The sequence below is a fragment of the Gallus gallus genome, chromosome 1 (assembly GCF_016699485.2).
Source record: "Gallus gallus isolate bGalGal1 chromosome 1, bGalGal1.mat.broiler.GRCg7b, whole genome shotgun sequence".
Lineage (NCBI taxonomy): Eukaryota > Metazoa > Chordata > Aves > Galliformes > Phasianidae > Gallus > Gallus gallus.
In genome coordinates, this window is record NC_052532.1 from 164,843,448 (window position 1) to 164,861,166 (window position 17,719).

A 17,719-nucleotide genomic window follows, 5' to 3' on the forward strand; every position below is an offset into this window, starting at 1 on the left:
CCAATTTTGACAATAAAGCATCAAATAAGAATAACTCCAGAAAAAGAAAACAAAAAATCACATTTTCAGAACAAAAACACTTTTGAAAAGTTGTGAGCCAGAATTTTTTCCCCTTATCTATGAAAGTAAATGTGAAAAGATTTTTCGTATACACTTTGCACTTGTTTATGTGTTTACCAAATAAGCAATGTTCCTCCTGCAAATTAATCATAATCTGATATTCCCAAAAGAAATGCTTTGACACAGACACAAACAAGCACATTTCCTTCTGAAAGCCAAAACCAGTACCAAATGACTGCTAAACTCATCTTTATAAAATCCAGTATTTTGTTTGTCACTATACATGCTGAAAAGTTTGAAATCCGCTAGCAAAGACCTAATTTTGTCATCTTTTGGATGAGCAGAAAAAAAAATGCTGTTAAAACAATAAACAAACAAACAAAAACTGAACACATTTGTGAAGAGTTAGAGGAGAAAAAACATTCATCATACAGTTGTTAAAAAAATTGGTCCTTTCTGTCATAAAATAACTTTCCCCCTGGTAATATATTTCATTGTTATAAAGGTCGTTGTTTGTTTGACTAAGGGGAAATAAGCTGTGAGAAACAGTTTATATAATGCAAATGAGAGAAGAAGTCGGCATGTTAATAAGGAAAGTGTAATTCTGACTATACTGAAACAGAAAAGTTCTCTAAATTATTGGCCATCACATGGTAAGGGTGACTGACTGTGCTAGAAACCCCCTAATATGTATATACTTCCTATTATCTAGTTTTCACAGAGTAATTTTTTCACCATTTCATTGAAAAGTTATATGCAAAGTATGGTAGGAGTTGTCTTCTTTATTTTCCAGAGATAAAAAACTGCTCAAGGACAGACAACATCTCTAGCTGCGGACAGAATGGAGATCCAAATTATCTGAATCTCTCCCTGTTTAATATGGAATCATAGAATCATAGAATGGTTTGGGTTAGAAGAGACACTTAAGACGATCTACTTCCACCCCCCCTGCCGCAGGCAGGTACAAAACAATATTTTTATTATAGCCAACACCATTAGCTTTGCCTTTTTTTTTTTTTTTCCCAGCAATGAAGGGCCATAAACATTCTGCAAGCATTGATAATGTCAATAGGTTCAATTTTTTCCCACATGGAAGAATTCAATGGCATGCTTTTGCTCCATATGTTCTTCCATGTCAGACATCACTTTGTCAGACTGTTCCTCTGCTGCCATCTGTTGCATGGCAACAAAATTTAATGGAATATTGGCAAAACCTCTACTATCATACCACCAAGTTTCACCTCTGACATTATGGGGCAACATAATAAAATAGGAGGCATTATTTTCAGAGTAGATCTCATATATTGCTTGGGTGTTTCCATCAATCCAGTACAATGAACTGATAAGGAATGGAGAATTAAGTCATTGACAAACAACTGCAGGGGAAACAGAGGAGGCGAATAAAAAGGCCTGCACAATTAATGCTTAATCCTGTTCATGAACTGTTAGCAAGATACTAATTGCCTTCAGTGTTAACAAAGTTATATACAAAAGTATTACCATGCTCATAGTCATCTGAGAATATAACATATATAGACTGTTAGGAGTAGTGTAAGCAATTAAAACTGTAGGGGTAGTTGAAACTCTCTCACCTAAAAAGAAGAATTTTAGTACCACATTAGATTTATTACAGTAACTCTGTGGCCCTCTGGCTATTCCTCTAAAAAAGAGCAGATATAGTCAGTATAGTTATGTCAGCCATTTTTGTGTCAGTGTTTTAGGCAGTTCAAACATCTATCTTTATGCAACTAAGTTAAATCTCTCATCAACATGATTAATGGAATCTGGACACTAAGATGCTGAATCATGAACCACTGTAAATTACCCAAGGGTATATCTGCATCAGCAAGTAGTCCCAACATACAGGGGCAGGTCTGTAGAGTGAAAGAGTGGGTGATGAGCAAGCATTTCAGTTTTCTAATCTCCTGTGACAGAATTCATATTTGTGTTTAGATACACTTATTGAAGCCATGTTCTCATTAAGTGTAGTCAAAAAGGAAACAGGTTAATGTACTCTAGGACACTTTCACTACATAAACCAAAATACAATAGAAGGTGGACATAACCAGAAGACACAATCCAAAGATACATTACTCATCCAAACTAAGATTCTGATGTAGAATCACCCTAAAATGATCAGATATGGAATGGAATGGAATGGAATGGAATGGAATGGAATGGAATGGAATGGAATGGAATGGAATGGAATGGAATGGAATGGAAGATAGGCCAGTAGGAAACTTCCTGAATTGAAGTCTGAAGAACAAATGGGATACCCTAGAATATCTCAAATGGCGTTAGATGTTATGACTGGGCCTCCTCCAGCTTCATCTGCTGTCTTTAGAATGCAAATTTTGGTGTCTTAATGTAGACATCTACTTGTGACCTATAGCATTTAAACATCTGCTACAGACAGTGAAGATCTACTGATTACTGTTAATACAAATTACTGAGCCATTCAACTCATCCTAGCATAGCCACCTGCATTTGATTAGACCTTCATCTATCCAGACATCACTAATTTTTGAAAAGTGCCTCAGTTCAATTGTTCAAATGAAGGTCTCTGCTACTGTTTTCAGTGTGCAACCTTGAACTTCTTTCCCATAAGGACATAGGTTCCCAGTGAATCCTGCAAGTTGCTTAAGTGCCAATGTCACAATATCACAAAATGCCAGAATCGTAGGGGTTGGAAGAGAGCTCTGGATATCATTAAGTCCAATCCCCCTGCTAAAGTAGGTTCCCTAGAGTAGGTTGCAAAGGAAAGCATCATATGCTGTTTCACACAATGAATTCCTCCTCATTGGGCTGACAGTGTCTGAATGGTAATACAACAGGAGAGAGATGGCAATTGTCATTAAAATGATTTCTGTATGAAAATCTCATTACTTCAAAATTTCAAGTCTCCTCTCAAGTTTGAAAAAGCAGAACTTGAATTAATCTCCTTAGAAATCATTTAGTTTTGACTGGAAAGGTGCATTTCATCATGCAGTGGGAAAATTCTGTAATGCTTGGACCAAAAATTATATACAAAAAAGCTCAATCTCACTATGAAAATGATAAATCAAGTTGGTGGTGCTTTCTTGCCCTCAGTTCAGCTAAATTTAGAGATATTCCAAGTCATAATATGCATACGTAAGACTATATTTTTTCTAATGCTCATGGGAGATATAAATCATGCACTCTGGCTCATATATTAAAATAATAACACATGACTTCAGAAAGTTAACCCTTGTGTGGTGAAGGGATATCTTTATTTTCCTATAAAGAGTAGATATTGCATAACAAAGTTGCATAGGTTCAAAGGTATATGACATATTGCATCTTCTTAAAACTATGTGATTGGCAATTTGCATTTTTTATTATAGGCTATAAAACAGGTTGGTGAAGATATACTGAGTGTTTCACAGTAATATTTCCTATTTTCTCCTTCCTTCACCATGAACATATCATATGGATTCCCTTCATTCTTTATGCTGGCATTTCTTTTGTTAACTGGACTGTTCAAGAGTCTGTGTCTTAGAGCTTCTTTACCATTGCTTTCTCTCTGGTTTTGAGCACTCCACCTATTTTGTTGCCTAGCATCAGGTAATACAGTTTTACTTTTCTTAAGCTTGCCAAGCTTTCCCCTAGCTTTTATTTCTTTTTTTCAGTTTCTGCTTTTCAGGTCTCTTCTCTCCTCTTTTCCAGTCTTTAGTCTTCTCTCCTAGCTTGATTAGTTTCTTTTCACCAGATTTGACTCTCTCCAATTACATTCACTCTTCCCTTTGTAAAGCATTGTATTGTCTTTTTTGCTCCATGTGAAATGACTTCCTGGCTATCTACTTTGAAATGGTAAACTTTCGTGTTTGACTCTTTATCTTCATAGCTCTGTGTAGGACTCACATCCTATCATGCCCATCTATCCATGTCTTTCATTCTTTCAAACCTGTACTTGTACCTTCAGGCATCAAGCCTTGCTCATTGACATAATGGATTTGTCTTTCTCTGCCAGTCCATTTTCAGATGAAAGGCTTGGTTTCCTTCTCTCTTTTCTGCCAAGAGCTAATCCTTATTGCCTGCACTTCGCAGAGCCTTAGCTTCAAAGTTCTACTTAACATTGCCAGTATTTTTGTTAGTTGCCAAGCACATATGAATTCCCTCAGAACCATCATGATACTTTGTTGAATTCTTTTCTTCTCTTTCTTCTCTCTTTGTCCTTCTCTCTCTCTCCTTCTTGCTCACATTACTTTTTAATCTGTACATATTGTTAACAATAACACAATTTTTAATCTCTTCCTTGGGACCTTTTGTTCTTTGGTTCCTCGTTGATCCAGTAGGAGTAAAGAAAATTACTTCTTTTTTTTCTAATCTATTTTGCCTGGTTCCTTGTTAGACTTTTCATCTGAGATATTCTACCATATGTATCTTCCATGCCAGTGATTCATTCATTCATTCATTCATCATGTGTTCTATAGGAAATGCATATTTTAAGAATCATATTATTGAAAGGCTGCCAATCTCATTTCAAGTAACTTAATAGTCTTGACAACAACAAATACAGTTTACTTTTACTTACCGCCTTTTCATCTGAGGGAGATCAAAAGTATGTTGAAACCACGTGTGAGATATCATGTCTAGCTTCACAGGAAATTGATGATCTTTATTTTTGATAAACTAAGCATATAAAGTGCTTCCTTAGCAATGTGAAATCACAAGAAAACCACTAAATCATTTTCAGGGGGCTTTGGATTTACTCCATAATGGAAAACATTCTGCTAAATATTCATTTGAATTCTGGCCTAGATTGTGATATAGACTCCTGTTGCCAGTATTTTTGTTTACTGCCAAACACATGAATTCTCCCATAAACTTACCTACATGCTTAAATCTTTTTTTTTTTTCAATCTGCATTCAGAATCATCATTTCTGAACTTCTAAAAAAGGCTATAGAAAATATTGTTTACTTTTTAAGACAATTTGGTTACAAATAAGTTTTCTCTAAAGAAAGATTTTGCTGTCAAAGTATAAAAGAAAAAATTAGATGTATCTTCAGTAAGCAAACCCATACCAAAAGTATTATTTCATTCAGTCAGATAACAGAAAGAGTCATCTAATTAGTAGTTTCCAGGAAAGGTAATTCTGAATATCATGGAAATCAATGGGCATAAATCTGCTGAGATAATCTGTGAATATGGGTGCATCCAAACTGAAGAGGAGAAATAAAATGATCAGATTAATTTAATGATATACAGATATCTGCAAAATAGATGTTTTTTAGACTTTTCCCTAGCCCTTTTTTTTTTTTTTTTTTTTTTTTTTTCCCTGTATTTTTTCCCTCATTTCAATTAAACTGTTCTGAAAAGTTTGGTTAATATCTTTTCCCTTCCTTTTTCCCGGTTTGTCTCTGCCTCTCTCACTGGCCGGTCTGCAGTATTTGTTGCCATAGCTTCAGAACTCAATGTGCTGTTTTTTTCCTCTATTATCAGCTTTTTATGCATTCATTGGCGCTTGTTGTTTATGTGATTATAAGTAGTCACCTCAAAGCTAAATATTCATTAACAAAAGTGTTGATGAGTTACCAGAATCTTCTTTCATTCTGATCCTGCCCTCGATTCTTCATCTGCTGCCAGCAGTTCTCCTAACTTATAGCTTCCCCAGGTTCTTTGTTATCTATAAGTGTTTCTAGTGAAGAGCTAGAAAGATGTCCTTTTCCTGGGCACCTCGCTGGAATATATTTCACAGACCAGTCACATAGTTTCTGAAAGACCTAAGATTTTATAATATGTATAATATTACCCAGTTTAAATACATAAAAACATGCTGTAATAAGTAAAATTAACTATCTAGAAGAAGGTGGAGTTGTTAAATTTTTGTTCTGCAGAAAGGAGAATGGAAGATTGTGGGTATTCTACTCATTAAGTTTTCTAGGCTTCCAAACACTTATAATAACTCATTTTAGAGAGTGCAAGTGTGCAGCTACTTACTTTCTTCTTGTTCAGAGCATGACTGTCTAAGTTGTATTCTGTCGTGAAGATCTGAAAGTTTTATTCCCAGTATTTTTTAATAGTTTTGAATGGTTCAATATTCATTCTTTTCAATGATCATTTTGCACACTTTATCTGTTCCTATCTTTCAATTTTACTCTTTCAAAGAATACACAGAGTATGCAATATTTTGGAAATAAATGACTTGGGAGAGGGGTAATTGGGAAAATTAAATAGCTCATGGTGATAAGTTCCTGTCTTAATATGACATCTGGATAAGAAGCTGTGAATCTTGGATGCATAAGCAAAGAAACATTGAAAAGTAGAAGAAATTTGCTAAACAACAATAAAAATCTTTGACTACAATATTGTATGCAGGCATACTGTCCAATTTTTTTTATATTTTTCATTTTTTAAAGAGAGAAAGAAAGAGCAAGAAGAGGAAGAAGGGAAGAAAGAGCAATAAGTAGGACTTAGGAAAAAAATAGCAAGAAAACATATTTTCAATCAGCTATTAGAATTCATTTCAGTGAAATTACCCAAATTAAAAAAAAAAAAAAAAAAAAAAAAGATTTGATCATTTTCAGTAAAATGCTGATTTGATCATAGTATGGGCTAACAACCAAATGGAACATAGAAGGTTCTGAGAGACCTGGAGCAAATGATGATGTTATGATTCTCTCTGTATTAGGATATCTTGCAGTATAATAATTTTGGATCATCTCAGAAGAAGGAGCCCACAGCAAACCATTTTAAAACACTAGTACTGATTAAGGTATGAGGGCACAGATAATAGTATGTGAGTATGTGCTAGTAAGCCAAAATGAAACCCTTCAGCTATCTTGTTGGTAATGATCAGTTTCACACACAAAAATAGATTTCTTATTGTAAAGGATTCTGCATGATGGAAAAGACAAGAGGTATAATGAGGCCTAGTGACTAGAAGTGGGAGCCATTATACAACTAATATTAAGGAAGATAGCCATTGAAATAATTGTATAGGATTTTGATGGTCTATTGATTTGATACCTTGGATTAGATATTTATAAAGAGCTTTCTATAAATCAGCCATAAGATATTGAGTGAATATAGGCATCACTGATGAAATTCCATATTAGTGTGTACTTTGTTAGTAACTCAGAAATGTGCAGAAAGACCTCTTTGATTATGTAAGACTATGAAGAAAAGAAAAAAAAATGTGGAAAATAAATGAGAGAAGAAAAGAGAAAAAAGGAAGGGAAGGGAAGGGAAGGGAAGGGAAGGGAAGGGAAGGGAAGGGAAGGGAAGGGAAGGGAAGGGAAGGGAAGGGAAGGGAAGGGAAGCCTGGTACAGATTGGCAGAACCACCGAAAAACTGTTTTTCATACAAAAAAAATATTTTTAAATTTTCTTGAAAATTCCTTGATACTTTACAAGTAGGAGTAAGACAGCCTCAGAAAATGATCTATTTTACCATTCATTCAATTTTGAGAATGAGAATCCTACTACACTGAGTAGGATTTTCTACTCAGGATCCTACTACTCAGAGTAGTAGGATTACAGAAGTTCCTCTGGCCATGCCAAAGGCAGTTTTTACAGAGTCAGTGGAAACCCTTACATTCCTTTAGCCTGCTAATATTTCTGCCAACTTCAAGAGGCCTCCTGTTTTCTGAGGTTCTGCAGCTCTGAGGTACTGTTGAAATTATTTGCTCCTGCTCCCTTCTGGCCAGTTCTTGAGCAGTAATAATCAATCACAATTGAGTTCCTGGTACCATGTCACAGCAAACTGATTAAACTCTCCCTGAAGAAATCACAGATGTTATTGGGCCTAATGATATCATCCACAACTTTACAAAGGAGATTATATTTGTCTTTCAGACAAAACATTTTAATTTTAAAACTCAGCAAAAAATGTTCCAATCTTCAGTGGTAATCTTTATAGACAGTTACAAATAGTACACTGGCTTTCAGAATTGTCATGTAAGACAAAAACAAAACAAAACAAAACAAAAAAAAACTGCTGTTATGACACTGATGTGTAAGATGTTTCTGTGTCTTTCTATTTTCTAACTGCTTACGAACACATAATCCTTGTTTTTCAGGTAGCAAGCACAGAGATAGCATCAGCTTCATTAGAGAATCCCGAGCTACTCACTGAATGGCTGTAACAACCCACTTCTACCATGACTCAAGGAGATAACTGATATCCTAGCCTGGAGAAATCCCACTGACTGCTCAATTTCTAGGAGAGGCTTCCAAGTAAGTTATTGCAATTTTATAGCCTATGATCTAAAATCCAGACTTTAGTTCATTTGTAATTTCAAAATACTTTATTACAAGAAATAATGACTTAATTTAAGCCCATAAATGTTCTACACAGAAATGTGGAAAATTAGAGTTGACACATGCACATAGATTACATGCAATGTAATTCCTTCAAGTCTCTGATAAAATTAGTTATGTTCATTTATGCTGAGTTCCGATTTCCTAGCGCTGCTTTGTTGCTCAAAATAAAATTGAATAGATCAAGCAAGGAAAATGCTCATGATCTCCAATCACAAAATAAATAAATGCTACCAGCTATCTTTACTGGGAAGAAAAATGTGCATTGGCATTGTGCAGCAAATAGTCATTTAGTTGATTAAATTATACTGAGATAAGTTTGATTTATAAGAATAGATTTTAGGTCTGACTGACCTGTGCTCAGATCAATTCTAGGAATAAGAGAGATAATAGGCCTCCAGTGTTATCTAATGAATGTGTGTAATTTAGAGAATAATTTAACACATATATTCAAGTAGATCTTCCCAACATTCACAATATGTTCTCATTCTTCTCAGGGTGAAGGGGCACTGAACAGAGCATACTGGAATCATCTTACATTGTACTTCATCACTTGTCCAGGAATGGAGGCCTTGACTCCCTTTTCAAGGGTGCTTCCCATACCATCTTTATTTTCAGAGCAGTTCACGAGGCATGTTAGAAAACTTCTGATATGAATCTGCCTGCAAGAGCAGTGAAGCAGAAGTTTCCCAAAACATCCACTTCTCATACTCTCTTACACTGAACCAGGTCAGACAGAAAGATTTGATAGATCAGGCTTGTAAATTCAATATTCGGGCTCATTGAAAGTATTCAAAATGAATTCAACAAGCCATGTAGCTACTTGCAGAAAGAGAACATTTTTAATTACATTTTCTGGAGCTATAGAAACTTAAACATATTTTAAACAGATGCCGAGATGGCTTGGCTTTAGTCTGATTTCTTCAGAGACTATGATTTCAGTTTCTTTACAGCTCAGGTCCAAACCCTGCCTGAAGACAAGTGATAATAAGAATATCATGAGAGTCCAAGCTCTCATCTCATATCTCCCTTTCTCCTTGCATACCCATTACCCTGCCCGTACTCCCAGCCTTCGCAAACGCAGGCTGGTGACTCCTTGCTCAGGCTGACTAAGCCAGGACTTTCAGATGTGAATGCAATACATAATATAAGAAACTGCCTGTTATCTCTGCACATGCTGAGGTCCAAACCAATTAAATTTCTGTTGTTCATACTCAGAGCTTTGAACCAGACAGCTGTCCCTTCTTCTATATAGTCATATCTTTAGTTTTGGCTATATTTGCTAATGCCTGCTGTGGCCCATCTCAGGCTCACTGACCATCCAGAACAGGCAGAGGGGTATATTTGCATTGTTAAATAAAAACAGGCCAGGGGGTGAACCTAACCAATTGTTCATTACACATCCACTGTGCTGAACTGTCAAACTGCTCACTGTTTTGATTGTCTCTCCAAGACACTTTGCTTACACTGGGGGTGGGTCTAAATAGCATGGATACCAAACTTCTCAGCCACATGGTGTGGTTTCTAAAACTCTTTTAATCAGAAATATAGACATGGCCACTGTACACCACTGTTCCAGCCTAATCCTTGTGCACACTGTTTCTCTATGTTCAAACCATGACACAAAGGATGATTCATATGCATGGTCCATTCCATTGTGGATTCAGGACATGTCCAACACAGGCAGACAGAGTGGGGAACAAGGATGTGCTCTTAAGTTCTCCTGTGTAGATGTAATTTTAATGAAATAAGTTCTTTTAACATGAAAAATGACTTTTGATTTACTTGTTCAGAATGACAAATGGAAACATTTCTTATTTTAAATATTCTGAATATTTGAGTGATATTCATAAATGTTTCCTGTAAAATGAGGCCAGTCTAGTGTTTCCTCAGAAAAGAAAAAAGATTCAGTCTTGTCTTGTTCTCCGTTCTTATTCTAAAGGTGTTTCAGTTCTTCTTTTACTGCATGGAAAAATGATCAATTTTATGTTATTGTTCCATGTTTCAATAATGCATTAATATTTACACCTGAGGAGACCTTAAAATAATACAAGGCATCAAGCTGAAGTTTTGTCAGAAACTGGATTTCTCTTCCATTCTACACTTTTAGTGTATGGACATAAGGAGCAAACACTTCTTACCTTTCCTTATTGCTGTGAGGAAGGTTTTATAATGTCGAGTTTTAAGGGGTGAGGGGTGCTGCAAAGCAGCACAGTAAAAATATGAAATTACATCCCATTCTGAGCAATAGGTGTATCCTATGATATATTTTTACTTTTTTTTTTTTTTTTTTACTTTTTTTACTTTTTCACCAGTTGTTTAGGAAACGGTGTGTTTACTTTTCTCTTATTGCCTTTTCTTTTTTTCCATATAACCTCAGCTCTTGAAATCCAGTGATTAGAGCAGATGCTACGTTTTCATTTCTCATTAAGTAAATTTGCATCCATCACAATTGAGGGAGAGCTTAAAGACCTGAATTACCAATTCCAAACAGTAAAAAAAAAAAAAAAAAAAAAAAAAAAAAGCCACAACCACCCTAGAAGTTGTGATTTCCTTAGGTCAAAATCACAATTTCTGAATCTTTCTATAGGGAGTACAGTAAAATCACACAAACTGGGTCATACAGCCATACGGCAGTTTCATACTGCCAAAGACTACAGATTGAATGCCAAAGTGTACCCATTATAGAAGTAACCAGATAAAGTGTCTACGCTTTATTGTGAAGTGTATGTTCATATTCCTAACTCAAACACAACATATTGTTCATAGCGATGTAGAAGTCAAAGCTGAATGGCAGAATGGCAGAATAGCAAAATGCAAGCAAGATCCATTTTCAGTGACTGACATATTTATTACCTTAGCTCTCAAAGTTGTTCCTCTTAGACATCCTGAATGATGTGCACTTATCACTTTTTTGTGCTATTAGCATATCTACAAGAAACACAAACTTCTGTGTGAGTAAAAAAAGCCAGAAACTGCTTTAATTTTCCGATGAGAAAGATGAGGACCTAGTCTGGTTAGTCTCTTAAATATCAGTAATCTGCACATCAGTGTTCTACCTAAACACTAGCTCCAGCCTTCCTTCTTTCACTTTCAATAGCATCCTGCACCTTTGTCTTTCTTCAGTTTTCAAACGTTCTCCTCTTAGAAAGCAAGCAAGCAAACAAACAAAAAACAAAACAAAACAAAAAAAGCAACTTAAAGAACCTTTCATCAGTTTTCAGTAACCACACAGAAATACAGACGTGCACAAATTAAAGTAACTATTCATTATCTTGTTCATTTTAGTCAGCTTTAAAATGCAAATGCCTCTGGTGTATGCTATGGCAGTTATTCAACACAAGTGCACTAATACTCCTGCTAAATAGTGCTAAAAATTTCTTCCTGTGAAGAGGAATATAATTGCCAAGTAAAGAATAACAAAACTTCCAGTAGGTAAACATGATAGACTTTAGTAGGTAGAATGTAATTCCCTTGAAATATGGCAGATAGAAAGAACAGCTCTAAAACTATTTGGAAAATAGAGAATTAAAAAAAAAAAAAATCATGGAAAAATATATTTAGATCTGATTAAAAATTTTACTTCTACTAACATGTTTTTACTGTTCCATAAAAACAACCAATCAAACGAAGATACAACAATTACTTGTGCATACAATGTAATAGTCAATTTAATATCTTTTTTCTTCTAGCTTTCTCATCCAAATTCTGACCAATCCAGATGGATTTTATGAAATTCATAAAGAACTCACTTTCAACCTTCACAACATTTTTTGGAGGGTTATTTTATGTTAACACCTCAGCTTTTGCTCAGAATTCATGCTAAAACCCTTTTTGGTGGGATAAACCTCAGAAAGAATGCCACTTGAAATCTGTGATTACCAAAAGAAGGAAAAAAAAGAAAAAATCATCTTACTGATATGTAAGCCTTGATGAAAATACACTTATACCTAATTAACTACCTTTATCTTCATTTGCACCTGGAAATGCAATAGAGAAACAGCACAATTCACTATATAAAACCATTCCTTTAACTGAAGACAGAAAGTAGAATGACATTAACATATGCAACCTATCTTATGATGAAAACTAGATAGAATGTACAGTTAGTGGTATTTCATTCTCTTTTTTTTATTATTTTTTAATGTAATTGGTCAAAAATGATCTTTAATGGGAAGCTGAAAAATCTTATATTGCTTATTTCAGACACAGTATCTTTATAGATAGATATCAACTGAAAAAAAAAATATTCGTACTTCTGAATCTGAACACTAAAAGCACATAATAATAGCACATAAGAGGAGTCTCTAACATAGTAGTTAATTATTTGTGTTAGGTGCTCTGCCAAGCACCATGAAAGCCAGGCCAGGTAACTGCTAATAGAGTACTCAGGGGCTCTGATCTTGACACAAGAGAAATCATGGTGTTGGTGACCTTTCTCAGTGGGTTATGATAGTTTCACTGTAACAACATATCTCTGTTACATGGCAGATGCTTTCATAATCACAAATTTCCAGGGAAGTGTATAACCTGCCATGACCTCAAGAAAGTCATACATACTAGGGGCAAAAGGTTCATGATGTGCTAATAAGAGAAGGTTATAACATTATCAGAACGATAGAGAAATCAAATCTGGCTGAAGTTAAATCGGAAAAAACGGTGTTTGCATGAGCATATATACATGTACTATATATGGTTATATTAATAAATAAAGGTAATACTCTTATTTTAATTCATAGATGCACAAATCTGGAATTTTAGTAAAGGTGAATCTCTAAAACTGTTTCTAAGCTACAAATAATTAAAATTGAATAATGAGAACTGTAACTGATATATTAAGATGGGGTTTATATAAAATGAAAAATTAATTGCCACATGTCCCTGACCAAGAAATGTCCAATTGTGACTGCTTTTTATATAGTTGAATAATACAAGGTTGGTTCATTTTTATGTTTGAAATAGACCACAGGATTTTTGTTAGTGTCCATGTGCTGTGAGTATGCACAAACATAAGAAAGTCAGTAAATTCTTATTTTGTCTGAAGAACACTTAAAGCAATGATACCAGAACAGAAATGAATTCTTGAAGTGGTATGTAGCATAAATACATTTGATAGCTCTGTTACAACAGTAACATTAGAAATACACAGTAGAGTACCAAAGTTGGAATCTAAAAATGATTTGTATAAAATGATCCTGCTGAATAGGTAAAACTAGTAGACAGAAAGAGACTCTGAAACAAAAAAGGTCCAGGTAGGTCTTAGTGTCTGGCCTTTTGTAGATGCGTGTTTTCTTGAGTATGGACTGCTCAGTCTTCTCAGATACAAACCCTACACTTGAATCAGGTAAATAGGACACAATTTTCTCCTGGAAGACTGTGCTACAAAGACTTAAATTTAAATCTCTCCCAATCGTTTATTTAATTATTTATTTATTTTATGACAGACTTATTTAAATAATTAAATAATTAAATTGATAATTACTAGTTAACTGACAAATGCAACAGAAGTTTTGTTGGGGTTTTCTAAGTGCTACATTAGCTCTTTGTCTTTTACTTAACTCAGTAACTAACACACACGCTTTGATGTATGCCAACTGTTTTTCATGCAAAGCATGGAGATACTCTGGAAACCTAGATGTTTAGACACCCCAAACAGGGTAGATAGAGAGAAACGTAGCTTAAACATACAGAGTTTACATCCTAAGGTATTTAGATACAAAATGGTGCATAAATGATAGCATCAAGTATCAGAAATCTTCAAAGCTAAAGTGTCACTGACAAGTACTTTCTCCCTTTTTTGATCTAGAATCCTTGCTAATCTTTCCTTTACAATTGATATGATCTTCTAGATCTTCAGTTGTGAGTGAATCAGTTTCCTTGGAAAGAAGAACTCTAAAGGTCTGTATCCAGCAAAATGTTTAGACTTGATTCAGTCAACACCTCTCAACACAGAGATCATAAAATTATATTCTATTGAAATATATATAATTTTATGTGTTTAGCCTTAAAGAAAACATAAAGTGCAATTGCAGTTGGTGAGAGTAATTTGACTTTAAAATGAAGGACTAGGTAAGTATAGGTAATGGAGTTATATTTGTGACCTCATGAACACACAACCTCGAAGTGTAAAATAATTATATATATGATGGTAAAGGAAGTAAACTCACAGTATTTGAAAGACTGAAATTCAAGAAGCAATGTTCACGTGTTTAGTAGTTAATGGAAATGGAGCTCAAAATTCCAATACTGTATTGGGATTTTCAGGAGCAATCACCTTTTTCCAGACAGAATAATATCAGCTTCTATGCAGAGATCAAATTTGCATGGGCCTGCTTGGTAAATAGGGGATCTACCAGTAGGACATTCTGTGGCCATAGAATCACAGAATCATTACATCATTTGGGCTGGAAGAGATCTTAAGGATCATCTGGTTCCAACTCTACTGCTATGGACTGGGTGGATCTAGATCAGGTCTCAAATCACCATTCAACCTGAACTTGAACACCTTCAGAGAAGGGACACACACAACTTCTCTGAGCAACCTGTTCTGGTGTCTCTCCATTCGCATAATAATTTCTTCCTTATGCCTAGTCTGTATCTACTCTCTTTTTCTTTTTAAAATCATTACTCCTTGTTCTTCAGGCCATGGTAAAATTTGCAAAGGTTTGTCACAACAGATCCTTCAGAAGTTGGGGATGATGATGTTACAGTCCATTCCTATGAAACCAGCAGCCTGGCAATATAACCTTAACTTCATTCGGGCCTTCAGGGGAAAATGCATGACAGATGGGAATTTTAATTTTGAATTAATACCTTAAGTTCAGTGAAATGCTTTAAAAAAAATGTAAGACTCTGCTTTAATTCTTAACTAAGCTGGGACACAAGTTCATCTCTGGGATAAAATGAAACCAGATACAGATGCATAACCAGTCTCTGTTACGCTACAAGGACTCTTAACAATCTGAGCATTTATCAACATATGATTCACTTCAAAACTTGACATGCAGTAATTCTGGGGACTAGCTTTGCTGTTTAAACAACAATAAGCCTATTTCAGTCACTGTGTTGATCAGAGTTTACTGGTGGGCTGTATCACTAGAGAAGCCAGCATGAGTTGATTTTTCTAATCTTGCCTTCTTCTTGAGGTCTTTGGCTCCTTCATGGGAAGCTTATGAAAATGTGTTTTACAGACATGTCTGTGTACTTAGCACCAACACTCACTACTCATACAATGCTTACAATCTCAGTAGCTCTGTTCTGACGGTAGGGATATCCTCTGATATGGAAAACACACTTCATCAGATACTACTAATACAGGATCAGTAGCATTCCTTCACTTTCTCACCTCAACTAATCTTTTCTACAGGGAGTAAAAATATCACTCCACTGTTACTGAAAGATTAGAGAAATCACCAGCTTGTATTTGTGAACATCATAATATATGTTTAAACATTTGAAGATTTGATCTGCTGAGGAGCAATTGTATAACATGATAAAAGAAGTTCTAAACAAAAAAGCTACTGGTTTTTTGTTGTTGTTGTTGTTGTTTGTTTGTTTGTTTTTAAATGTTCTCATACCTTTAATCTTTTGGGCTATTGGAACAGATTTAATACAATCCTTTTAGCTTGATGAAGAGACAATATTCAACAACAGACCTGGTAACAGATGTTTACTAATCAATGATAAGTTTTGCATATTTAAAAGAGGAAATGGTTTTTAGAGGCACTACTGATGTAATTATAAAAGCATACAGAAACCCTGTGAAGATTTACTGAAACAAAATCTAACCTGGGAATAAATGCAGAGCTGCTGTAGTTTCGAATCAAGAACTTGTCCACACTTCAGCTAAACACTTCAAAATCAAATTATATAAAAATAATAATAATAATAAATATTTTTAAAATAAACACACTATGTCCTTCTCCTCGTACAAACTTTCAGATCTGTTTTGAATTTTCTATTCTAGAAAATGGAAACTTCAAAGAAAAAAGGCTTCATCCAAAAGCAGTTATTTCAATCAATGCCTCCTTAAAAGAAAATCTGATTATAGAATGATAATGCTATATACTTTGGAAGAAGAGGCAGCTCAAAATGGTACAAACAACATGTTCAATTAAACCAGAACTAGCAATTTCTCACATTCTGCGTAACCCTGGATAGGCTATATAAATAACATTTAGGGATTTTCATTACCAGATTTGAGCTAGAAAAACCAAATGGCTTTTGAGACCCGTACTTATTCACTTTGAAAAAGAAAATGAGGTCTAGTGTTTCTATACAAGAAACACCAACTGGGACTTCAGTGCTATCTAAGACCCACCCCCCACCTCCCACTCCCCTTCCCCCCAGAATATTTCATTCAACTTTGGGGCCCCTGATATAACGATGTAGACCTGTTGCAGCAAGTCCAAAGGAGAACCATAAGGATGCCCAGAGGGATGGAGCACCTCTCCTGTGAAGACATACTGCAAGAGTTGGTGTTTATCATAGAGAAGAAAAGGCTTCAAGGAGACTTTATAGAAGCCTTCAAGTACTTAAAGGGGGCCTACAAGAAAGATAGGGACTCTATCAGGGAGTGTAGTGATAGGAAAAGGGGTAACAGTTTGTCACGGTTTTGTAATCTTGCTATTGGTATTCCACATCATAACATCATGTACAGTACAGGTACTTAAAGAGTTAATACTCCAGTTCCGTGGATTGACTGACAACCTTTCGGATACTTGCTTCTCAAAAGAGAAGAAGAACTACATATCCCAGAGGACCTAATGGTCAGAGAAGGAATATACGTTACAGAAGTCACGGGATCTGGCTCTTTCGGCTCTCTCTCTGGCAACCAGGCAGATGGGTGGGTGTGTTCCCAAGCCGTGTGCATTCCGATATCATAGTTAGTAAAATAAGTTTTCCTCCTTAGATTGTTGCCGCTGCTCCATTCTTTTTCCCTCTCTGAGCCCAGCTCTCGTTCCCCTATCCCTTCCCCTTTTCCTTTCCCATTTCTGGGAGCCAGGGGGCCCACAGGCCTACTGCCCCCCCTGTGACAGGCATAGATTTATCTAGATTGATCTAGATAACTCCGTGACACAGTTTCAAACTACAAGAGATTAGATTTAGATTAGACATTAGGAAGAAATTATTTACTATGACGGTGGTGATGCAATGGATGAGGTTGCTCAGAGAAGTTGTGCATGCCCCATCTCTGAAGGCCAGGTTGGATGGGAACTTTGGGCAACATGGTCTTGTGCAAGATATTCCTACCCATGACAGGAGAGTTGAAACCTGGTGGTCTTTAAGGTCCCTTTCATCTCAAACCATTCTGTGGTTCTATGGTTCCATGATACTGCTTAAGAAAATTATGTTGGTTGGTTATTTTGTTTTGTT